This window comes from Passer montanus, unplaced genomic scaffold, assembly GCF_014805655.1.
Source record: "Passer montanus isolate IOZ18808 unplaced genomic scaffold, ASM1480565v1 scaffold69, whole genome shotgun sequence".
NCBI lineage: Eukaryota > Metazoa > Chordata > Aves > Passeriformes > Passeridae > Passer > Passer montanus.
Genome location: NW_024372036.1, coordinates 3,537,083 through 3,561,598, shown reverse-complemented (window position 1 = coordinate 3,561,598; position 24,516 = coordinate 3,537,083). Strand labels below are relative to the sequence as shown.

Below are 24,516 nucleotides of genomic sequence, written 5' to 3'. Positions count from 1 at the left end.
CATCATGACTACTAATTTCTTCCCCCACCCCCTCCTAGCTTTTTATTTTTTTGCACAGCAACACAAGGGATGAGCAGGGAAGGCCAGAGCTCACATTCTTTGGAATGACCTGCCAAACACCAAACCCCAACTCTTCTCCAGCATCTGCCAAGATCTTTTCTTTTTGAGTTCCTTCCGGCAACATCAATTTTACAACTCCTGCTTGGCAACAGAAAGCTTCTTCCAAAGTTTTGCAGCTCTCCATTCTACATCTTAAATCCCTAACTTGTGCTCTCTACAGTTCACTTCCTTCTGCTCCTGCAGCAGGCTTTCAGGTGTTCTCTACGAATAACCATCTTGACACTTTAAACCTTCCCTTTATTCATGTTTTCTAGACATCTCTGAATTTTTTTTCCCACTCAGTTTTTCTCACAACTTGGTCCACAGGAAAAGGTGCCTTCAGCTGCATGCCACAGTCCAGCTCGTGCAAAGGAGAACCATTTTGCAAGTGTGTGTGTGTCTGTGCACCCTCATATGGGGTGCTTTCATTTTTTCTTTTGGAGTCACAGAGAAAGGAAGGGTCTGGGGTTGTTTGGGCATCTTGATACACATTCAAGTTTCAAACTGCTAAGTGGAAGCACTGCATTTTTGGTTACTATCAAAACAGATATTTGGTACGAATACAAGACAGCCTACAGCTTTTTTTCCCCTTTAGACGTTTTGCCAACCTTGCTGTGTTAATGAAGAGAGTTGAAGAAAAGCCTCCAGAGTAAATACAGAGACACAAATGAATGTATGCAATGGTATCACCAAAAACTGAGGCTGTTGTGATTAATTTTATTCAAAGAGAGGGTTCGAGAGTACCAGCAGACTCCTATATTCCAGACTAAATGGCAATGCCACTATGAATGATGGTGCCAACCTTTTTATTCCAGTGTTAGTATTCCTGCTGCACTGGGGAAGAGCAAGGAGCAAATTAATCAGGAGGGAGCCAGTTTTATCTGCTCAGTGACAAAATCCTCCTACCCATGAGAACTCCACCATTCCACACACTGGATCAGGCAGAAACCTCAAAAGAGAGGAAGGAACATGGCTCTGTTTCCTCTTTAGGGATCCAGGAGAATTAATGCTGGCCAACAAGAAAGGACAGGCCTGTGAGAGGAATGGGGAGGGTAGGGGAGAAAGGAGAAAAACAAAGTTGGTTATTTTAGGTCACCCAGTAAAACCAAGGCATCTGTGCAATGCTGCAAGGTTCACATTTAGAACTAAATTCATGAGGTTCAGAAAGGCAGCTTACAAACACCACAGCATGCCTCAGCCATTCTTAATGCTTTTTGGCCTGAACCCATCGCTTTAAAAGCCAGCAATTTTTTTTTTTAACCAAGCCCACCCCTCCCACATACCTCCCTGCCACAGGGCAGTGATACAACAGACATTTCTCTCCAAATTAAATCCACTCCTTGAATGAAGAGGGTCAGGAGGATGAGGGCACTACACTTTTAAAAAGGGCATTAAAAAATAATTATGCTAAACCATGTATCAGCACAAATTAAAGAGAGACAGTAAAATGCCTGCTTTCAGCTTGCTTAAACATTCAATTAAAAAAGCCATCTAGGCAAGATTTTATTAAAATAAATCAACAGAGGAAATGCCTGTTAAACCGATGTGAAACCACATTATTTTGGATGTTCTTTCACTGAGAAAGAAGTTTTCATTGCCATTATCAACCCAATCATGTTCTCAAAGGATGTGCCTTCCTTCACAGCAGCAATGGTGTGAAGAGCAACCCGTGCTAGTTTCATATGCAATGCCAAGTGCAGTAAAGCTTCCCTGGCAGAAAACCACATCTGCTGGCTTCCCTGGTAGAAAACCACATCCTCCTCCTCTCTCAGGCCCAGCAAGCCAAGTTACCCACAGATAACCCCTCACAGCAGTTTATAGCTTCCTTTGGGAGCCATCAGGACAGGTGCAGAATTGGAAGAGTGTAGATGGATGTAAAGTACAGCCTTTGCACCCTTCAGTGCCTTGAAGGAAAAGCAAAGGTTCAACCTCCAGACCAGATCTACCAACAAACACTGAGATCACTGCAGAAATAGAAAATGTTTAAAGTTCAGGACTTTAAAAAAAATTATGAAATACAAACAGTGCAAGACAAAACAAAGGTAAGAAAGGATTATACCACTTGCTTTTGCTGTAGACAAAGGTAAATGTTCATTACCTGAATGAAGTAAGGCTCATAGTGGGTTGCATACAGCAGTCCTATTTTTTCAAAGATCAACAGTGTCTACCTGGTTTTTACTGTGAAGTGTAACTGAGGTGATGTTGTGAGTGCCCCTGGACTCACCACCACCACTTGGGTCAGCTCTTGCTCTCCAGCATGATATTGCCTCTGAAAAGCCAACACACCACTCCAGCAGTGCACTGGAATACACCAGAAAAAACCTACAGTACACAGACAAAAATGAAATTTCTCCTCATTGGAAAGTTGTTGGTAAAAGGTTCAAAGTTAAAAAAAACAGAGGTACCATCAAGAGAGTTTTGGTATAGACAGAGCTGCACCCAGGAGAGCAGTAAACATCTTACACCATAAACACACATTTTTAATGGACAGGTCTTCATTCTGAGACTCTATGCTCCGAAAACCTCTACCATAAGTCATGGTCCTCAATTCACAGCTACAGCTGCAGCAGACAAGCTGAAGCAATGACATTTTATCCAATTTTTAAAGGTGAAGCTGAATGCCGTTTCTGGAGGCTGAGCAGGACCCAGGCAGCAAACAAGCCTGTCTGTAGCAGGTCAGAGCCAAGGTCCACCCACCTCATGACACATCCTGGCACCAGACAGCCTCTGATGGCCAGGGAAGAGCAGGGGACCAGGGCAAGCACACTGTGACCCTGCTGCTGCTGCCCAACATCCAGGGATCTGCAGCCAAGGCACTTCTGCTGCTGCCCTCTAAGCTCAGTTCAAGGCACCACTGCTGTTAGGCTGCAAACTCAGTCTGCAAACCATGCAGAGGGCTCACTGAGTGCTTTCTAATGAATATTTGGGCAGGAAAGCTTGAAAGGAGTCAGCAGTGTTTGGCAGCAATAGGTGTTGTACCAACACAGAAGACACTGGGGAAAAAATGCAGCTGGAGTGTTAGGCCAGCCAGTTCAGCTTCCACTGACAGAAACAACTCAACTTGAGACAAAAAAACCCAATATGAGTTAGTCAAAGTACATCCTATTTCAGATTAAGCCATCTCAATTCCTAAAAGATGATACAAACAACATCCTTGCTACACTGCTAGCTAAATATGATCTGTTTTCAAGTTGTTGTCCTCTCCACAAGTAAGAGCAATACCACAGGCAAATTCAATGAGAAAACCATTTACAAGTTTCAGAAGAGTTAGTTGTGAGCCCAGATGCAAAAAGGCATGGCCCTCTCCCTTTGCCATGGGGTGGCCAGGAAAGCAAAAGACCAGATAAAAACCTCAAAACACAAAAGCCACCTCAAACCTATGATCCCAGTGATGATATTTCACCGAAAATCTGCAATCTGGCCCAAAGTTCCATTGCTATTTTTACATTTAGCCAAATGTACTTTACAAACAAAGCAAGTTAACAAAAAAAAAAAAAAAATCCAAAAAAAACCAAAAACCAAACTCAGAGAGGAGAGTCCTGTGCTCCCTAGGAAAAGAGAGGCTCCAACTCTCTGTGCTATGAGTAACCACAGGAAGCTGTCTGAGCAACCAGAGGCACCACCTCTGCTGTGACCACCAGAAGGAAAAAAAACACTGCTCAGGGGTTGATTTAGGTCACAGCCTCTTTGCTGACCTCAGGAAATGAAAACATTTCTTTCCCTTTCACTTCAGCCCTCTTATAATTCAACCCTGGCTAGCTACATAGTTAATAACCCAAGGGCCGTCAGCATCAGGGAGATGCAAGAGGAGAAAACTGAGCTCAGACACACTGGTAAGGAGATCAAGAGTTCAGAAAGGTGTTTGGAGCAAGGAGTCCACAGAAAAGAAGACACTGTGCAGCATAACCTTGGGTCAATCAACCACAGCTGGGAGAGGAGCTCTTGCATTAGACACTAAAAATGTGTCAAACACAGAGTTGCACGTTCCTCAGATGGGAGAACAACATCCACACTGAAACCTGCTGGAAGGTTACCTACCTACCAAATAAACTGATTATGGTTGTATTATTTAGCATCATGTCAGCTGTTATCAAAACTTGGGTCCATAAGCAGTGTAGCCCCTATCACCACCAGGAACACGAGAGCTGACCTAGCAAGAGAAGACTGAAAACTGCTAACACTAAAGCATGATATGAATTATGTCAAGAGGAAAGACAGGCTTCTTTTGAACCAGCACATAAATCACACATTTCCTCCATCGTGTTCCCCTGAAAAGACCAAATCTGCATTTGAAGTACCGACAACTTTGAATCTCCAGGGGGGAAAAAAAGCGTTCTTTGTGCAGAGTCAAGCTTCGGGGAATCTTGCAGCAGTAATTACAGACACTGCCTCCCCAAGCCATCTGCTGTGGCATTTATAACTCCTGGAGGGGCAGCAGGCAGAGCTGGTGGAGGAGAAGAGGAGACACAAGCATCTGAGCAGCCACAGGCAGGCTGCACAGGAAAGCTGTGACACTGCTCTGACCCAAACAGAGCTGATGTCCTGCTTATCCAGACCTCCTTCAGCTGGCAGATACAGCTGGTGCTCGTGCAGCAGAGGGAACAGTGGGATCTGCACCCTCCTCAGATCAAAGGAAATCAGGAGACCACCCTCAAGTCACACCAAGCAAGCCCAGGCTGGCAAGGCTCCAGTGGGAAGTGTCTGGCCAGAATCTCATCCCACAAATGAGGGAACCTGGGTTGCTCAGACTGCCTCCAGATCAGAACTTTCACATTCAGGTGGACATTCCAGATCACAGCACAGCCAAGAGCTCCACACACCTCTCCTCCAAGAAGTGATGCCAGTGACAGGGTCAGAATAATTTAGAACAAGCTAAACCCATCCTTTATCAGGACATGCACACCACCCTGACCTACCCACCTTCATGCTGATGACCACAGCACCTGCAGATTGTTTCCATCAGCACAGATACAGACAGAAGAGGAGGCAGCAGGACAGGCTCACCCACCCTGTGCTCCACGAGCAGGAGTTCCAGCAGCAGGGCAAGCCCCGGGCACGCTGCAAATTCCACTTTCTCAGCACAGCTGGAGACAATGCCGATTAATTGTTTTGCCATCCATACAAAATTACTACAATACTCACTTCATAGGGTTGTCACAAGGATTATTTAACATCTCTGAAGAGCTTTGAAGAAGGAACAGTGGCTATTGTTCTCACTGCCACAGACTTGGGAACTATCTCACATGAATTTTGCATGACTGTGCATGTGTGACAGTTGCAGCACCAATAGATTATTTTTCTTCACCAAAAAAAACCCCACCTCACAGTAGCTCATTTACTCTGCATTTTAGTCAGAAATGCATTTTGTTTTGCTTGTTAATATATCCTAAATAGAGATCAACTTTGACTATTTAATTAATAGATTCAGGTGCTGTTTCTAGTCTCTCTTAATTAAGGGAAACACCGTGTTTTCTACAAAGAACTCAGTTTAGGCTGTCAGGGCTTCTAGCAAGCACACTATAATTACCTAAGCAATGCTAACACACAAGGACAACAAGAGGAGAAGAAAAGGAACTAAAAATGTCACTGAAATCTCATTTCATTTACAGAAAATGAGAAAGCCTGCATGGAGAAGAGCTGCTACAGAGTCCAATGTCACACTGCTTACGCCTGACCATTAAGTAGCTCTCAGCATTGATGTAAAACATTGTAGCAGTTTAAATAGGTTTGGTTTTTTTCCCCTGAATACACAGGAGCTGTTGGATTCTAAACACACTGTTCTGCAATACACTGGGATCCACCTCATTGGTATGGAAAACTTTTACCATTTCAGTCCAAATGTATAAAGAATCTATACGCCTTTTCTTTCTCATAAAATACAGGGAAATCAACATCTACTTCAAGGATAAGCATTTTCTTTTATTTATTTATTTTTTTCTGAGCACTCTGAAACTCCAGCAGTTATCACACAATTAGGCAACAAGGTTGCAACCCAGGGCCAATTTTGGCAGAGAAAACTACGGATTTCCACTACACCAAGCTTCAAATGATCTTTCAACTCTTTGGGACAAAAACCACATCTTTTGTTTGGAAAGTAAACACCACGTTATACTGCAAGATAAATGACAGTATTAAGACCAGCCAGCACACCAGCTTTCATTCCCCATCCAAGAGGGAACAGAAAGCTTGGTCTCTTTATTTCATGCGGGCTCTCTACAGAGGAACTGACACCTATGGGTGCACAAAAAATGCAGCACTGCAGTAGCAAGCCTCACAGAGCCCAGGTCCCAAGTTCCCCAGTTCCCAGGGGAGGAACAAGCACAAAATTACATGCTTGCTCTCCCTAAAGCTGCATGCCTCAGAATAGCCACAAGGGCTGGGGGGAAAGGAAAAAATAAAAATTAAAAAAAAAAAAGAGGCAAAAAAGCAACAGGAACAACGGGGCTGTTTTACCAACAGCAAGAAGATGTACTACCAATTCCTGCTTTCCCCAGGTTTGTCTCATAAAGATCAACAACTTTGGAAAGTTCAAGGTACAGGACAACACTGACCCCTTCACAAAACAGAAAGGTCGCTCTGATTGTCTCCTCTGCCCATCAGCCCAGTGCAAAGTATCCCCAGGCACCCCGAGCTGTGAATTATTTCAATCCCTTCCAGGGAAAAGGCCAGGAAAGCTTCATCATAATTGCCACGCAGCAATTCCTCAGTCAATGCATTGAACTCCTAAAACTTTTGGGGTTTTACTTGGGTTTACCTGCCAAGAAAAGAGCCCCATAGGCTCTCAGTTTTCTCTTGTAACACTGAATACTCATTTGGACAAGAACAAAACCCACGTCTCCTGCTGCCCAAGACAAATGTGCCACCCAGCACAGTTATGCTGGTTAGACATCTGCAAATACATGCACAGCACCAGGCAGAGCTGCTGCAAAGGACTGGGTCCAAAGGCAGCACTTGTAGATTGGTCTTTACAAAAAAGACAAATATTTCTTTCATCTTTGCTATGACTTGTGTGTCACACGTCCAAGTGTTCATCTTCTCATCACTGTCATGTGTTGTATACACCTAAATACCTCCAGACTCAGAGGAAATGTAACAATGAAATGTTACAGATAGATCACATCTGTAACAAGGAAATGCTACAGACAGATCACATCTGTAACAAGGAAATGTTACAGATAAAATCATAAATATATGCTGACTTTGGAGGCATAAAAAAAAAATACAGAAGCAAGTGATCACTTCCTTTTTAACCATTTGAAATTTGGACCTCTGCAATTAATAAACCAAGTCTGGTACACAACAAATTAAACACTTCCTAGATATCTTGATTTTGCCCACAGGTGCCTGTGTCCTAGTGATAATCAGTCCCTAACTTAGGTGCTGACTCACGCCTGGAATGCTACCAGGATCCTGCATCAGATGGCAAACTGATTTTCATGCAACACATTTAAGAGTATCTTCATCAAGCATGCAGCACAGGCCTGGGGATTAGTGCTCCTTTTTCTTATTTTATCTTGGTTAATATCAGGGGTAGAGAAGAAATTTGGATAACGCCTTTAAATATCTCTCTATTCCCTTCCTTTTTGTTCTGGTAAAAAAAAAAAATTTAAAAAAAAATTATTACTTGCTAAGAACTACCCACAAGCAAAAGCTCCCTGGCCCTAACATGGAATGGAAAGTACTTATTACTGATGCCTGCACCAAAGGTAGTAGAGAAACAATCAAGTCCTAGGTTCTGTTTGGGTTTTGTCATTTCTTTTGCTCTTTATCTCCCAGCACTCGGGTACCAATTGCCCAGACACCTGGTCTCTGTTCAGGAATTGATTATAACCAGGCTACACATGCACTAACCAAGTATGGACACTAAAAAACCCAGAGAAAGAACAGGACATTTTTAACCACTGCAGATGATAATTAAGTTTCTTCTTCAGTACCCTGGCCATTCTTAATAAGAATTATGTTCTCATAAGCCAAAGCAGCAAGACTGAATGCAACCCTTTTTTTTTTTTTAAATTTGCAGTGTAGAAGCAGCGTCCCAAAATTTATGGTTATCATAAATTTAGAACAGGTGAACTCATTACAGTTAACAGCAATACTTTATTCACACTGGTTCCCCATAAAATGTAAGCCTCAAATCCAATTATTCTGTAATAGTTTTCTAAGTAAACAAAACACCATTTAGGATTTGAAAACAATGCATCTTTCTGCTAACAGAGGCAGAAAGGGAAAAAAATGAAGCCAGCACAAGACTATGCAATAATTTCATATTGTAAGAAGATTAACACAGAGCAGAAAGCTCCAGCTCTGGCTGGGAAAAGAACATATACTTTGTGCTAGCAGAGTTCCCTGTAAGAGGAATTTTGTCCGGGTTGTTAACGCACCTCTTCAGAGATAAAAGAAACCACAAGGGGAAGACGAAATAACATTATTTTTTTCTAACATTACCTCAACTAAAGCCCATTCTGATTTCAGCCCTTGTCAGGCACAACTTGAGCACTCTCAGCAGAGCTATCTGCAATGCATTGTTAAACTGCACCTCAAAGTTTTGATAAGTGGTCCTGCCATTTTTATCATGCTCAGCGGGGACAATCTGGTCAGGTGTTTTTCCTGTGCTTGTTGAATTCCAGCTATATTTGGAGACCAACTGTTCTCTGTCCTGCTTTCTCCAATTAACTGTGTGTATAAGGGTGGAGAGGTGAAGGTGGGAATCAGGCAAGGAAGAGATAATGAGACTTTCTTAAGAGTGCATAAAACTGCACTTAGAAAAGGCTGAAAACCATACTGAAAGTAATGAGCATAATGTTAGTCATGAAGGCTCAGTAACAATAGATGTGAAAGGGAAAGAAGACTGGAGTACACAGAAGGGAACCAAAAGCCAAGGCTCCTGTGAAAGTTACAAGGAAATATTAGAATATTTATGTTTAAAACCCAAGGGTCAGAACTGTTTGCAGCACAAGGAGTCCTGTAACAGCCCAAAGCTCAACTACAACTCCACTTAACCTCATCATCTCCTACACAGATGCAGTCTTGCCAGAAAATTAATGGAAACTGCACAAGTTCTACTGCTTGTAGAATCAAACTTGGGAAAAAAAAAAAACACATATATCTGAGATTATGTTGAGCTTCACCTAAGTGACCTGAGGTTCAAGCACAGTCTCAAGTGAAGAGTGTCATCACAAGAGAAACAGTGCCAAGCCAAGAGGAGAGCTTTACCACTCTGCTCCCAAACACGCTTGGCACATCAGCAATTCCCTGACAGCAAACATGCCATCTTGGACTCCAGCCTGCTTCCCTCATGGCAGGAGAGGGGGAAAGGCCATGAAGTTTATTTTGGCCTTGAAATTAATGAGTAAGATAACATGATCAGATAATGAGATTATACTATGCTGCTTTGAAGAATGAGCAGCAAGATTCTTGGAAACTTGGACACTTTCCTTTCTCACACCACACAGGCTCTCTGCCTAATCAATGAGGAAACATGAAGGCTAAAAGAGGAAAAAATATTGGAGAGGAAGAACATACAAGTGTGGCACCAAACAGGTAACCATCTCAACACAAAAAATTTCTATCAGAATATAGTGTATTAAAAGCTCTAAGGGGACAATCAGTGTGTTTATTTATTTAGATGCCTACACGTTAGGCTAACACCTTATTATATCCATCAGCATCCTCTGTAGAGAATCCAGGCACAACAGCATCCCATTTGGTTGCCTCTCTCAGATCAATAGGGTTTGCTCTTCTCCATTTTGCACTGGCAAGCCGTGCACCCAGGCACAGCCCGGCTCTTCCGAAACGGGCTTTCCTTCTTTCTTTCTGTTTTAGACCGCTCCCCCACTTTTCCCCCATCTCTCCCATCCATCCATCCATCCATCCATCCATCCATCCATCCATCCATCCATCCATCCATCCATCCATCCATCCATCCATCCCACTCGGCGGGGATCCCAGCCGCCCTGCTCCCGGCAGCGAGCGGCCAGCCTGCGCCTCCCGGGACGGCATCCATCTCACCCGGCACGGGCAGGACGCGTTCCAGCCGGGACCATTGTGCCCTTCCCCGCCCCGGGTACCGCCCGCCGGCGCACAAAGCGCTGCCCCCGCCGGACCGAGCCGGGCCGGGCCGGGCCCGCCGCGGCTCCTCCCGAGCCGCCGCAGCGGGGGCGGGCACCGGGGCCTTTCCCAGGGGGCTCCCGGCCGAGCCCCGCTGCGTGCGGCAGCGCCGGGCGGGGATGCTGCCCCGGCCGCCTCCCGCCGCATCCCGGTACCCGCGCCTCGCCGGCGGAGCGGCACCAACCTGCAGTCCCCGCCGCCGCCTCCTCCTCCTCCTCCGCCTCCTCCTCCTCCTCGGGGAGAGCCGGAGCTGCCTGTGCCCGCTTCAGCCTCCAGCCCCCGGCGGCGGCGGGCTGGCTGGGCGCCGCTGCCCTCGGCAGGCGGGGAAGGGGCGAGCGCGGCGGGCGGCTGCGGGAGCGCCGCTCATGGAGTGCGGCAGCCCCGGCTGTCGCTGCCGCCGCTCCCCGCAGCCGCTACTTCCTGTGCGGCGATGGTTCAGTTCCTCCCGGGCCGCTGGGGGCAGGAGATCCGGGGGGCGGAGGAGGAGGAGGAGGAGGAGAGGGGGAAGGTCGGGTCAGATAGCGGGGGCGGCAGCGGCCGCTCCTCCCGCCCGGCGCGGCTCCGCCCCGCAGCGCCCGGCCGGAGCTCCGCGATGCGGCGGAGCCGCCCCCTCCGCGCCCAGCGCCCCGCAATCCGCTGTGCCCGTGGCGGCCGGGGGGAGAGCACCCAGCCCTGGGGACGGGGAGGGCTCACCGGAGACATGGCTGTGGCTCCCGCCGCTGCCCCCGCGGAGCGCGGTCCGTGCGCGGCCGGCAGCGCATCCCGCGGCACGCACGGAGGGAGGGAGGGATGCGGGCACGGAGGGAGGGAGGGATGCGGGCAGGGAGGGAGGTGCCCGAGGGCCCGGCCCCGCCGCAGCCGCCCCGCGGGGCTGGGAGGGAGCGGGCGGTGCCCGGCTGCGGTGGGAGAAGCCCCCGGGAGCGGGGGATGCGCTCGGGGAAAGGCGGAGATGGAGCCGTGGGGGATCCGCGGGGGAAAGGCTCGGTACGGCAGGGAACGGGCGCGCAGCGGTGATAATAAATGGCACAGTCCCCGGCCGGGATGGAGGGAAGCGATGGAGGGATGGGGCTCGGCTGCTCAACGCGCTGTGAATCCCTGCCCTGCCGAGCACCGGGCGTGGTGGAAGCGCCCCAGGAAAGGAGCAGGATCTCACCTGGGCTGTTTGATTGTGCAAATGTGACACCAGCAGACTGACGCTGTCTTTTTGTTCCTACACACAAACATAAAGAAGCAGGTCGGAGCACATCAAAGGCTGAACAAGTTCGTTCGTTTTGCAGAGTGAGTTTTAAGAGATGATGGTTTTGTTTGGACTCATACTCGTTCTGCTCAGGGTGTGACGGCATTGCGTGTAAGGTCTGTCCTGGCCAGAGAAATTCAGCATGAAGAGGTTTTCATGGGCAATAGTGAGCTGAGATAGGGAGATCTTCCTCTGCTTTCTTGGATGCAGCATGGGAAGTGTCATGGAAGAAGAGAGAAGAGAAGAGAAGAGAAGAGAAGAGAAGAGAAGAGAAGAGAAGAGAAGAGAAGAGAAGAGAAGAGAAGAGAAGAGAGAAGAGAATCTGAACATTTTACAATATCATTTCCTAGTGTTATCCTTCAAACACCTTACTGATGCCTCTAAATAATTAAGTACAATCTCCAAAATGGTGAGTGCTTGCAGCTCTTAAAGCTTTTTCTTCAAGATCACATGTGTTCATTACCTCTACAATGTAGTTCCAGAATACAGATTTTGAGGAGATTAACGTTAGGCAGTAACATGGAAAGAGAGAGTCACAGTGTTCCCTGAATCTTTACAATAAAGCAGATGTTACCCTCAGCAGCTATGGCAGACCTATATTAAAAAAAAAAAAAAAAAAAAAAAAAAAAGAAGTGGATTTAACTGTGGTTTAGGTTCCAAATGTTCTCCCTCTTTTGCCTGTGATATATGACATCCAGAACATCACAACTCGACCTACTTTAGAAAAGTACACACAAGGAATATCTAAATATTTATGTTCTGTGTTAACTTGAAGTGCCATTAAATCCCTTTATTGCTGTGCCTTTACTGCCATCCCAGAGCTCTCAACTGGTTTCCAGTGTAGCAGGAGGCAGAGATTTCTGCCCTTGGGTCAGGTGGGTGTGTTGCTTTTCCTTCCCTCTCTGTCCTCCAGCTCAGCTCCTGCTGGCAGTTCTGCTCAGCCTCATGTAACGCTGCTCAGCCCACGCTGCCTTGGCCAACCACAAACCCTCTGGCTGATCTCCTGTGCTGATGTGGCTCTACAGGAGGCTGCCATAAATTCCAGCAGCCTCCCTGGCTTCCTGGAGAACATCACAGGTGTATGTCAGTCCTCCCATGCAATGGAGACAGGACAAAGGCAATTCCTCTGAAGTGCTGAGCCTCCTCTTTCTCTTTGTTTTCCACACAGGTATTTGCAACTCATTTTTCTCCTGCAACTTTTGTGCTTGGAGAAGGATGCTCATAGAGTAGCACTTCAATTTTTTTTCTCTGTGTGAATTTTAGTGTACCTCACAAATCCCTTTCCAGATAAGAAATAGCTCATTCATAGAAATGATCTCATAGAAATGAGAAATGATCTCATAGAAGTAGCCCACGGCAGTTTGATGGCAGAAATTAAGCATGATGTAATTCTTCAGTCAGAAAAATACTCAGATTGTATCACCAACAGGACAGTTAAGCTTGCCTGACCTGTTTCTGGTCTACCCAAATTTTAACTACAGCACAGTATAAATTCCCTATATTATTACATACTGGCAGTCCTACCTTGCAGTGCTGATTGTGTCCAGTGAGAGTGTTGTGCACATAAAAATCAAATTATCAAAACTAAAACCTGAAAGGATGGTGCATTCATGGGATATTTTAGCATGAGACAGATAAAGTAAAAAAAAAAAAAAAAAAAAAAAAAGGAAGTACTTTTAAAGTTTAGCAGTAAAAATGGTGAACAGAGAAAGAGCTTTTTAAAAATCCCCAGAGGTAGGATTACTTACACAAACTTACAAAGTTTGCCAAGAAATGAGTTGCCATATTCCTGCTCTGCTGTGTTCTGACATTGCCTGGCAAATGACATCTTCTCTTTCTCAGCACTTAAGAGAGCTCTCTGAGGTTCTGGCCATTACCTCTGGGGTGAAACTAAGAGCAGCTGTCCTGGTATTTATCCATTATCATCCCCAGGATTAAAATAAACTCTTCCACAGAAGAGTTTGCTTTGTGTATGAAGCAAGATTTCAAATAAAGCATTACTGACCTTTTCAATTGAGTAAAATCCCCTTAACACATCAAAGCAGTTAAAATCTACTTAAGAGCATGAATGAAGCAGCTATTTCAGAGAACCCCAACAAGTCTGCAGGGTATCCTGGAGAGAAACTCTCCTGCTCTGATCTTCACCTGTCACTTTTTCTGAAAGTGTGAATATAATCAGAAGCAAATTTTCTTTCCACCTGAAGAGATTCTCTTAGTGCCCATTTCACCTGCTAGAGCCCCTTCCTCCCCAGATCTCATTCTGGCTTCTCAAATCATTGGTTAGAAATCTCTGGAGAAGATTTTCATATTAGTTTTCAGTCCTGAGCTGTGTCTAAGGCATGTTCAACGCCCTGGTGCAAAGGCAGCTCCTCGTTGTTTCCAGTCAAGAGCAGAGAAGCCCCAGTTCCCTTCTGGAGTGAGCAGAATCCAGGCAGCCACTTGAATATTGGTACAGCCTGTCCTGCACGAGCTGCTGAAGGGTCAAGGAGACTCAGAGCTGACACTGGACTGGGCTCATCTATTCTTAAAAATCCAGAGGTGCTCCAGCAAGCACAGATGCACAGCTTTGGTCACATGTGTGAAGCACAACAGCAACAACGCTCATTTCCTAGTGTTGGCACATCCTGTCCCAAATTTAAGCTCTAATTAATTTGAGGTCTCAAGAAAAAACACATGCTGACACAAAGCATTAATGTGCATGTGATACAAAAGATGGAGTATTCAGAATTCATCTCCCAAAGTGGTTGGTGCTTTAAATCTGACATAACTGGATATCTGCTTAGCTTGCCAAATGTTCAGCATTGCCTTCTTCTCATTGCTGCAAAATTCCCTATTTTGCTGTGCTCCTGGCAGGGTTGTGCTGTTGTTAATGATAAATGAACAGAAATCTGTTGATTGTTAACATGAGAACAGCTTTCTGCCAGTTACCTGAAAACTAATTGCCGTTAGAGCTGAAATTTCTTAATGCATAAAACTTTTTTTTCCCTTTGAGAAAATGTGGTCAGCTTTCATTGGGTGATTTTTGAGTTACACAAGCATTAAAAAAAAGTCCTCTCACCACAATTACAAAGGCTTCCAGTATGGTAGAAGAAATGATTCGAAATTAAGAAGCTGCAAGCTAAAAATACATATATAGAGGGCATTTCAGAAGGGACTGCTGATTTGGAGTGCCTGTGTACACTTCAAGGGCCCAGCTTTTCAAAAGCTGTTGAGTTTGTATAAACAGTTCCCTTCCAGATGTCTCTGTTATATATATGCTTGGTGGTTTTTTTCTCTCTCTCCTCTCAGATTTAGTGTTAGCTCAATTAGGAATGAACTCAGAAAGTCTGATAGAGTTGCTTATGAGACTGGAACACAGGAATTCCTGTTTTAGGAATGCCAGATGATTTTAGCCAGAGGTGACATCCCTAGATTTTCATCTCCATGTGCAGAGTTTAAAAAACTTCAGGCAACTAAGCAGAATTTAAGCAGGAAACTGAGGCCCCTCTGTGAGGTGGGGGGTGTGGAAGGCAGCTTAAATTCCTTTTGTGCACTTTAGAGGCCTAAGTGCTTAGCTGCTGTTGTGGTTGGAAATGGACTTGAAATCATATTAAACCCTAGTGTAGTTTAATTTGGATTTTCCTGGTGCCTTGTACATTTCTTTGAATGAAATCTTAATGAAAATATATCGTGTCAGCAACAGATAAGTATGTGCATATGCTTTACTTGTCTGTATCTTTTAAAAGGGTGATGAAGTCTAAAAAGGTAAATAAAAAGTAATGTCATGTTAAACTGCTTCACTGGGCAGAAGTAAAGAAAATCAGTATTTTCTCTTTTCCACTGGAAAATTAATTCTACTTCTTTACAGAAGTCTTCCAGTACAAAAATCACATGATGCTGGGAAATAGGTCATGCTGCTCAGCAAAAAACAAAACCTTGCACAATACAAACACACAATACACATTTTGCTGTAACTACAATCCCCACACTTTCTCTCGAAATTTCATTTGTTGTCTTTGGATGCCCTGAGGTGAATTTTAGTTCTGTTCTTCTCACACAGCACTTGGAGCTGAACCAAGCACTCTTGATTTATACTGAAATTGCATATTTTTGCCTGTAGTCTAGGGGCTGTGTTTAGTATATCTTTTAAAGGGAAAAAAAAAAAAAAGTATTCATTAATGTTAGTGGGAGCTTTTCTGTACAAAGGAAGCAGAATCACAATCCTATACATAATTCAATCTGAGGAAATTCTGGAAAAACACTATTTTGGTTTAACCCCTCTTAGCAGTATTTATTCACCCCCTCTCTCAGCAGTTTATTTTCAGCCTCAGGAGCCTGAGCAGGGCTCGCTGTCCCAGCCAGGCCTGTTTCCCACTGATAACACAGGCAGCCCAGGGAGTGCAAACATCTGTGCTTTAGATGCTGAGAGGGAAATGAATCCAGCACATGCTGTGCTGTGTGGCTGCAGGAGCCTGGGTCTGGAAGGGACCCCAGAGATCACTTAGCCCAGTGCTCATTTATCTGGTCCAGGAGCTACAGAACCACCTCAGATAAGATTAAGGAGTCTTGAAATGCACCCATGAAGGTTTTCATTTACCAACAGAAAGTCTTGGGTTCAGCTTTGAGTGAATCTACTTGATTTCCTTTAATGAGCTGGTTTTCTTGCTTGCATGCGTGTAGGTTTGGTTCTGAGTTTTAGTGCCCTGTCCCATCACCCACCTTCTGAGCTGTGCACACTCCCCAGATCACAGAGTAAAAGAGAATTCATCTGTAGAAAACATCCACACAGAGAAGCAGGATGGGGTAATGAAAACCCCACAAAACACATGTGGTCAACGAAACAGAGTGGAGTTCACTGGGGGTTCCTAATTCCGAATTTCCTGGTGTTTGCCACAGACACAGGAAATTGATTTGACACTGTTTGAGTCTCTGAAGTCATTCTGGAAGCTTAGTCAATTGATTTCCCTTCACATTGCCAGAATGGTGGACCTGGGCCAAAATGTGAGTGCAAATTAGGTCCCTCAGCCTTGGGAATGCATCAGGAGAGGTTCTCTGCCAGCCACAGTACCTGGCTCTCTGGAGGCACTCCCACACTGCTGGGTTTTGCTGTGTTGATGGCGCTGGTCAGCACTGCAGGCAGTGCCCCCAGATCTTCAGCTGAGTGCTGACAAACCAGCACACCTATTTCATGCACTGCTCCAATAAAAGCCTCCTCACTCAGAGCTAAGCTGTCTCTTCTCTTTTGGCCAGAGCTGCTGGCAGGCTGCCCTGTTATGTATAAACATGTAAACCACAAAAAGATAAAAGACTGCATCGTGCCAGATCCCTAATATAGATGAAAACTTGATTGCTGACCTCTGTGAGGAAGAAGTTGCTTTTTTCCAGGTTTTGGAAGCATTTGCAGTTCAGTAAGATGCTGTTACATGGAAGGGGATGTGCTTTCCCATCATGGTTTTGATTTATTTCAAAATGCTTTTCTGGAGTAATCGATTGCTTTGCCAGCCTAAAACTCAATAAACATGGTTTTAAAAGGGCAAAGATTTAGTGGTGCTGCAGTCTGCACCATAAATCTCTGTTGATTTATTAATGAATGAATGAGGCCAGAGATGATTGTCCAATATTATCTGCCATCATTGTTTACAATCCCTGATTTACGGGCCTGACTCCTTGTTTTCCCAGGTGTGGTTTGATGATGTTTCTGGAGTCAGACTGGCATTGTGACAAAACACCCAAGAGTAAAACCAGCCCCTATTTCTGCCATCAATTAATGTTGTAGGTACAGGTACAGATAAACCCCCAAGCTCAGGTGGGAGCTAGTTATTACATTAAGTGTCCATAAAACCAGGTTGTGGCAACATTTCTCTTAGTCAGGCTTATTTGTATGGTTTTCTCTATGTGTTAATCTCTGCATGAGTAATCCCCACACAATGAAATTAAAACTGAATGTCACGCTGTCTGTTTGGTCTGTACATCTGTTACTCGTGCTCTGTTTTGCAGAATGGTGCATTATTCTACATATTTTATTGCAGATTTCAGCATCATTGTTACATTTCTGAGGGTAAGAGGAGAAGAGAAAGGAGCCAGTGGACATCCCTCCCTGCAAGAGCATGGAAGGCATTTGTAATTCACACAGCCTTAGAAATCCCATGGCTGATGCATTGCTGCTTCAAAATCTACATTCACAAAATGCGAGTTTGGAGAAATGCCAGTTCCACCATCATGTTACAACCTGGACTTGCCAGAGCTGGGAATGGCAGATTTGGTGTCATCAGCAGTGCTTCAGCACATCTGCAGTTGGGAAGAAATGTCTGGATGTATTTGTGTCAGAAGAGAAAAGCATAAATTACTGATATGGAGTCTCTGAGGCACATCCAAGTACATCATCACATGAAGCAGCCTCTCTCCTCTCAAATGAAAAAAACCCAAACCAAAATCCCCAAAGCAACCATATTTGAAAGAACCAGAGATTATTCAAGTGCTGTAAGTGTAATGCACAGTGACCAAATGCCCCAGTAATGGAATCTGCTGGAAAGGAAATGAACCATTGGTGCATCCCAAGTTTCCTATGACAGATTGGGGCTGTTAAGATTGTACTTTCTCCCATGTATACACTGAGAATGAAGAGGTCATGATGGCAAACTAAGAGTGGGACTGTTAGTCTGGAGTCTAGATTAGAATATGCCCCTTAATGCAAACAGTTTCTGATTAGAAATAGGATATCCATTAATCCAAGTGCAAGAACCATGACTGACTTGACAATGAGATTAATGCCTCTGTAAAGTCATATATATATAAGTCAGTATTTAAAGGATTCATGGAATAAAGACTTCCCATTGTAAATGAGAGAATGAATTTGATGAACTACCAAACACCCTTGTTAAGACAGAAAAAAAATTACTTTCAGGTAACTTGTTTGGAAAATGTTTGCTATGGATAAATCTGTTGGTAAAAACATAGCTGACATTTCAGAGCTCAAACCAAGCAAACAAAAAGCAACACAGAGGCAATAGATTTTGAGCAGAGCATCATGGCAAAGAGCTGACTTCTCTAGTAACACCCTGTGAATCACTGTGAGGAAAAGGACAGGCAGAAGAGAACAGGAGGCCAGCTGAAACCATCCCAGGAAATTGCTGTGCAGTACAAGCTGAATCAAATCAAAAGCATGAGTGGATATGTGCAGACCTTCCAGAAGTGTATTAGCACTCCAGAAGGGAAGTGGTAGATTTCACATGGCTTTTTGATATCTGCCAGGAGATACCGATAAAGTCACTGCAAGAAGCAAAGGAAATTCCTCTCCTGCAAGACACACGGTCTGAGAACAGAGACCTTTGTTGTGTGGCCTTGTTTACACTCCAGAATTCCTCAAATTATCACTTGAGAGTGGAGAAGATTCTAGGAGAAGCTGCATGGCAAAGATCACTGTCACATGGAACCTCACCAGAAACCACTGAGAGGAAACTGAGCTTCTGAAACCAGCACAGGAGACACACACACACCCAGACGTGCTGCTTCACACATCCTCCAGGACGAGGGACCAAATCAAGCCTCACTAAAGGCACAGAAGCCTTGCATTCAGCAAGGAATTCAATTCAATATTGGAATATTGGGAAACTGCTGCTGCTTCCTTCTTTTTTTTTCTGAAACAGTCTTGGGCAAGACTGACAAAAACAAGAATAACAACAATAATTTTACAATAATGTGGAATATTGGGAAACTGCTGCTGCTTCCTTCTTTTTTTTCTAAAACAGTCTTGGGCAAGACTGACAACAACAATAATAACAACAACAATAATATAAGTACCCTGATGAGTGGCTTTTGGGATGACACACAGCTTGTTGGTGTTTCTGCAGTCAGCAGAGCCTCGGGAGCCCTGCTACTGACAGACTTCTTGCAGGTTTGGATATCAGGGCAGCTCCCACTAGGAATTTTGGCATTCCCACATGCAGTGCTGGTGCCTCTGGGCAGTGCAGGACTCTTGCCTGTGCCAAATGTGGGTGCAGGGAGAGCCAGGAGAGTGCAGGGATGAACTCCAGACACCTTTTGCCCCACAGCAGTCACCAGTGAGCTTGTTATGGGTGCTTGGAAATGAGAGACAGCTGTATAGTACATGCACTGTTTATTTTCAGTTCAGGTTTGGAGGAGAAGGAAAACAACAATATTGCTGGAATTATGCATCATGTATCATATTAGTGTCTTGCAGTGTACATTATGGGCATTCATCAAGAAAGAGTAATATTCCATTTGTTTGTGGTGCATTTAAGCAATGAATATTGGTACTTGTATTGCAACTTTATCTTCTGACTATAACTGTGTGAAGCTCAAGCATTTTTGCACCAAGTGCATTTGTCACTGATGGGAGGAGGTTGCCATAAATACATTAATTACTAACTGATAGACTGCTACAAAGAGAAGGTGGTTATATCTAAAACAAGCCTAAAAACATAGATGTCTCCAAAAAGCATGTCTAGAATTTGCTGCCTTCAGTGATACCAAGAGCTGATATTTCCCAACTTGTCTCACTTGGCTGTGTGACCTTTTAATAGTGAAAGAAGCAGTGTGCTCTGGCTTTGCTGCAGTTGTATTGTCATCTCAACAGAATTCCATGTCATCAAAACATGAAACAGGTAAAAAAAGTCAATACCGGGAAAATATTAAAATCAGCAGGATGTTCAGTTCTAGAATAAGTGTAGTTGAAAGATTTTCTTACCCAGTAGCTGAATAAAGTATTGGAAAATTCTAAAAATATGAAGAAGTTCAATTACTTGAGCAATCAGAATATCTGAAAAATACTTTCTGAAGCTTTTGAGTTAGAGGAAGAGAGTGAGTAATCATTTGTTTGTCTAATAATTTAAATGCAGGCAGGTACCAGAGAAGGTTCTAGGCAAATAAATCACAGATGTGAAATATTGACTTCCCACATATTTTTCAGTTTCATTCTTTTTCAAAAATGCTTGGCATGAATTCATATCAAAATAAATTTCTTTTTTTTTACTATCATTATATCCCTCAGCACATTAGGAATGCAAAAATTAAGCATTTGGATAAATGTATGTTAGAGCAGGTAATTAATTTAGTAAGTACATACACAGATCTTGTTTACAAGAAAACTGTCTGACAGTGTAAAATTATATATGATTGCAAAGCAACCTGTTTTAATGGCTTTAATGCCATAATAACCAACTTCTCCAAATGAAAATAGCAAAAGGATGAAGGGCCAAAAAAACCCCTTAAGATTGAGTATATAAATCAGTGAATAGCCAACCACTTAACTGATTATTGAAGTGACTGGATTCAGAATTAGAATTCTTGGGTACTACAATTTCCAATCCATAAAAAACTATGAGAAAGGGCTTTTGTTTTCCTCATACAGAACTTGAAGAGGGAATACTCCTCACAGCAGAGCTTTTAAAAGCTGTTGAAATGTAAAGATAGGACACAGACACACACAGAGTGCTGAAAATATGCAGGTACATTTTGCCTGACTCTCAGCTGCCCAGTTACTGTTCAAGAGATAAAAATATATGTATTTAAGGGGCAACAAAACACAAAGGAGAAGCAAATCCTTCTGTTTTGGAACTTGAAACAAAAAAATAAAATCTTTATGTCACAGATCAGCATGCATTTGTTGCCTGTGTACAGAGCAGCTTTCCAGTCACAGGACTAACTGGAAGTATGAGAAAGGAAGAGAGCAGAAATTAATATCTTGATTTTTCTTTTTTTTTCCAATCAACAAGATATTGCCTCCTTACAATATATCCCATCCACCACGCAGCTTACAGAACAAGTGCTGATGATTAGAGTGTTTCATAAGACAGTCTGAACATGGGGTTTTGGGAAAAACTATAAAAGTTGCCATTTCCAACTGGGAGCCAGCTCATTAGAAGGCATGAGATCAGCTCAAATTATGCCAAGAGGGAGAAAGAAGAAGGCAAAAAGATCCCAAGGTAGGCTGTTACAAGTATGGATTATTTGCCTTGCTTTAAATTTAAGACATATTTAACAAAGGGAATGTTTTCTGTTACTCCTTGGAGACTTTATAAATAAATCTACTCTGCTTTCTGTAATTTTTCCTTGGTTTTAATTGCTCAGGACTCTGGGGTCCTGCTGTGGTAGCAGTCTTTAAACCAGTGACTGATGCACACCAACATCCCAATGTTTATTTACCTACCTCTGAACTTGGTTAGAGGAAGGTAAACAATCTTTCTAGGTTTTAGTGGGTGTTAATTATTTGATTGTAAAGCACAGTGAGGCATCTGTGCCTGAAAAAATGCCTCCTGTGCCTTTGGAGTGGCTTCTAAGTAAATCCTCCCACGTTTCCCTGGTGGGGCAGCCTCACTGGTTAAATGGAAAGGCAATCCTAAATTCACTCTGATGCCTCAGGTTTAGCTTTTATATTTTTCAGATTTCAATATGTGGGTCTGGGCTTCATATCAGGGGATGGTGAGCTCTCTGCACAGAGCAGGGAGACAAAACAATTCCTGCTCCAGCTGGGCACCAAGGACAAATGATCCAAATCTCAGCCCAGGAGCACAAACCCCGTGGGCTGCAGAGAGAAAAAGAAGCAGGATGGGACTGCAGGGGCTGCAGCTGGGATTGGACAATTAACTCAATCTGCAAATGGACCAAAACTTTAAAAAATATGAGACCCCATGATCTGTTGTCCATTTTGTGGCCATTTTGGGTTGTGCTGCCCAAGGTGGATCCATGGAGGCCTTTTAATGAATCCCTGCTTTATTCTTTAGCTCTGTCCAGCCTCTGTTCTAGGTCAGCCTTCACAAGGCATCAACTCAAGGATGTTCAGCGTGCTGAACCCACCCTGCCCTTCATTTCTAGCTGCTGCCAGCTGGTTTGTGTCCCCCAGCAGTGCCCCACAGCCTTGCCCTGTCTCCAGTCCATACCAACAGCCCTTGTTTATTGGGAAGGGGAGATACAGACACTCTAACCATGGATGTCTGCAGGGAAGAGTTTGGTTTTTTTCCTTCCTTTAGCTGTTTTTTACTCCAATGCTCCTTGTCATTTTCTCTGCTTAGGAGGGGCAGCAGAGTGGTTTGGGTTTGGGTTTTTAATGGGTTTTCAAAGGCTCAGCAGCAATATTGGACTATCAGGTGCTGTACCTCTGTCAGGAGTTTCTGGCCATCACCATCAGATGACACAGAAGAGAGGAGTTTTCCTTAAGTTATGCTTTTAAATGTCACCAAGATAAGGGAAAATTCCTGCAATCTTGAATTAAAGGTTTTTTATCCTCACTGCCTCAAGATCATAAGCATTTATGATCATAATAGATAGACACACTTAACTATTGCCTTTGCAGCATTAAATTTTACAGCTGCTGCTTGCAAAATCTGCTGTTCAAAGTAGTCTGAATTTATTAAGTCAAGGGTTTAAGGGCAGCTTCTGTCCAGAAGAAAAAAAAAACAACAAACCAAACAAAACCAAACCAACTAAAACCCAGCAATACAGCCAGAAAACGATTAAGACAGGTCTTGGGAAATCTTAGTTCAGCGTAATTGCCTTGTCAGAGAGAGGAAGGGAATGTCATGTTCATGTTGCTTCCTCTTCCCCTAAATCAAGAAATGGAATTAAGTGAAACTGATGCAATCAGGGCTCTGATTTGGCTGTGTTTGTGCAGCTGTGTCAAGCAGTGGCAGCTCTAATCTCTGCCTTGCCATGACACAGCACAGGCTGTGCAGGAGGCAGCTCCAAGGAGCTCTCCAGTACAACTCTCTCCACTGAAAACTTCCCCCCTTCTCCCTTGCTTTCTCCTCCATTTTGCCTACATTAGCACTTTGCATGGTAGTGTTATATCCTATAATATGTCAGAAAATATGCAAAAATGTTTACAGTAAATCTACACAGTTTATTGCAGTTTTGTTGCCATTTCCCTAAATTTGTCCGCTAGTTAAAATAAAAATAATGTCCCCATTAAATGAAAGGGCAGGGGATCCTTTCTAAGCACCAATGTCCTCCCAAATTCAAGGTGCAGAGGAATGAATCACAAAGAGAGGAGGGCAGGGAGGTGGCCTTGGCAGCCAAGGGGACAAGGTGGTGTTTTGTGTGACCAGAGGCCCACATGCTGAGCTGCTCTGGGGAATTCTGCACAAAAGTCATTATTAAGAAGCAAATAAACACTGATGATACATTTGATCAAAAAGAGGAGAGCGTGGTATGGGATAAAACTGTTGATTGCTCAAGGGAAACCTTGAGACAGTCACAACTCCTTTCAAAAGAGCAATCTGACCACCCAAGAGAGGTGATGGGTGTTGCAAAGTTCACTCTGTGGATAAGGAAACAAATTTCCTTCCCAAGACAAGCAGGGACCACAGAAGTCCTGCTCTCCCTCTCCTGGGACTGAGCCTTGTGGTGTAAATCTTCCATACAGCCTCCCACCTTGCACTGGTGCACACCACCAGCAGCCTCACATGACATTTATAAAATTTTGGAACTTTTGACCAATTTAGAGGCACTGAATAAAAATAATTTGTGAATCAGGAAGAGTAGTGCAGAGAGCCACAAGCTCTGGAAGCCATGCACAGCTAGCAAGTGGAGGATTCAGTTGCAGACAGAAACCTGTGCAGAGTGGTTTCACTGCAGCTGAAGGAGAACCTGTCCCCAGAGGAAGTAAACCTGACTGAATTGTTCAGAGGGGCAAAGAAGAAACACCAAACAGGCATTGGGTTAGCATAAATTCATGTCTGAAGAGAAATTTAATCAAGGCGCCAAGGACATGACAGGAAGAATGTCTCATTTCCTATAAATCAGCTCTTGATGACTGGGTGATAAACGAGATTTGGGATTTCTTAAGTAGCTCAGCCTGTTTAGCTTAATAAGGAGAGAGTGATAATTATATGATAGGCTGTAAATATCTACCTACAGGGGAGCAAAAATCTGATTAGAGAAGGCTCTTCCACCTACCAAACAAAAAAGTTCAATTGTCTAGATGAACTATAAACTCAAACTAAAAATGACATGCAAAATCTGAAATGTAATTATTACCAAGCTGTACTAATGCTGAATTCCCATTTCTTGAATCCATTAGGAAGCTGCAGCAATGGAATATTGGATTTCCTACTTCTGATAATCTTAAAACTAAAAAA

General features: G+C 43.9%; 1 protein-coding gene across 3 annotated transcripts in view; it reads right to left on the bottom strand.

Moving 5' to 3' along the window:
- Positions 1-10,921, bottom strand: part of AGPAT3 (1-acylglycerol-3-phosphate O-acyltransferase 3) — an 86,202-nt gene extending 75,281 nt beyond the window's left edge. For 2 of the 3 annotated variants that reach the window (XM_039729296.1, XM_039729303.1), the window contains exon 1: positions 10,391-10,623. The gene's annotated coding sequence lies outside the window, so the exon portion shown is untranslated. Of the gene's footprint in view, positions 1-10,390; positions 10,624-10,899 lie in introns of those variants that run through there. The other variant, XM_039729297.1, reaches the window with a different exon arrangement.
- Positions 10,922-24,516: the final 13,595 nt, after the last annotated feature.